A 1333-nucleotide genomic window follows, 5' to 3' on the forward strand; every position below is an offset into this window, starting at 1 on the left:
CAAAAAAACATATATGCCAGTCTAAATAAGTTTTTTTTTCATGTTCTAGTCTCTATGGCTCAGGTCCCTCCCTCATTATGTCTATGGGAGTTTTCACCTGTTTTAGTGTAAAAATAAATAAATAAAAAATTAAGTCAGATTGCTTGGTACTAGCACACTTGTTAACAAGCAACATGATAAGGAATCAGTCTGTAGCACATATATAATAATAATAATATAAGCAAACATCCCTAAAAATACTATAAATATCTGTGCCCACAGACAAGGACACAAACTAAAACTAAAAGTGCAGACCTACTGCTCAGTACAAAGCACTTAATAAACCTGGCCCAAGTACAGAGCCTTGGGGGTTACCTGTTAAAGTACAATAATAACACACACTGACCTTGAAGTCTGTCTGCTTTTATAATAATCAGTTCTGACTTTATTTCCCATGTCTGCAGGAGTCATATGCACCCGTCCAAACCGCAACATCAGATGAAGCCCAAGTGTAATTGAAACAAGCTAACTGCTAATATTTAAAGACATTGATTTAAATAAGTTCCCCATCGGAGCGATATGTATTCCCTACGTTAGTATGTTCAGCGCTGCTTCCTGTCAAAGTCTTCATATCAACATCTTTAAAAGGTCAGAGTTGTCGTTTTTGTCACATGGCCCTTAAGAATACCGCCTCGACTATTCTTCACCCCTATCATACCTGCTGCAGACCCTGTCCAGAGATTTCCTCTCTCTCGCTCTCGTCTCAGAGCCGGTGTGACATTTTATCACTGCTGTGTCAATGTGCCACTTCACGTCTTGCTCATAGCATTTCTTTATTTCCATCCAAAATCGCATACTGACATTTCGTCATTTCTGGGTCACCCCAAGCGTCACTCCGATATCAAAGCGAGCACTGTTTGCTTGTTCACGTTACAGAGTAACAGACTCAAACAGTGTCGAACAATAAAACCACCCCAATCATGTGTCAGTCTGATGGAGGTGAGAGAATTAGCATGTGTTTGATTTGATACACAGCCGTGTTGCTGCCGGCCAGCTTGTCACTCCAGGTGTGTGTTTTGTTTAATGCACACCTTTCAGAGGGTGTCTCCCCTGTCAGCTTTAAATATCACATGTTTGATGTGTCATTGGATGCTACAAGACTCATTTCAAGCTGTCATGTGCAGTTCAAATTAATCTTGACTGGCACAAAACGAGTGACTATAATGGCACTTTTTCAATCAAATGAATCGCCAAATGAAATTGGACATATAGCTGTAAAATGGTGGACATTTCCAGTAAGATTTAGAGCAGGGGTGTCAAACTCAATTCCTGGAGGGCCGGAGCCCTGCAGAGG

This window comes from Sinocyclocheilus anshuiensis, unplaced genomic scaffold (assembly GCF_001515605.1).
Source record: "Sinocyclocheilus anshuiensis isolate Anshui unplaced genomic scaffold, SAMN03320099.WGS_v1.1 scaffold1141, whole genome shotgun sequence".
Lineage (NCBI taxonomy): Eukaryota > Metazoa > Chordata > Actinopteri > Cypriniformes > Cyprinidae > Sinocyclocheilus > Sinocyclocheilus anshuiensis.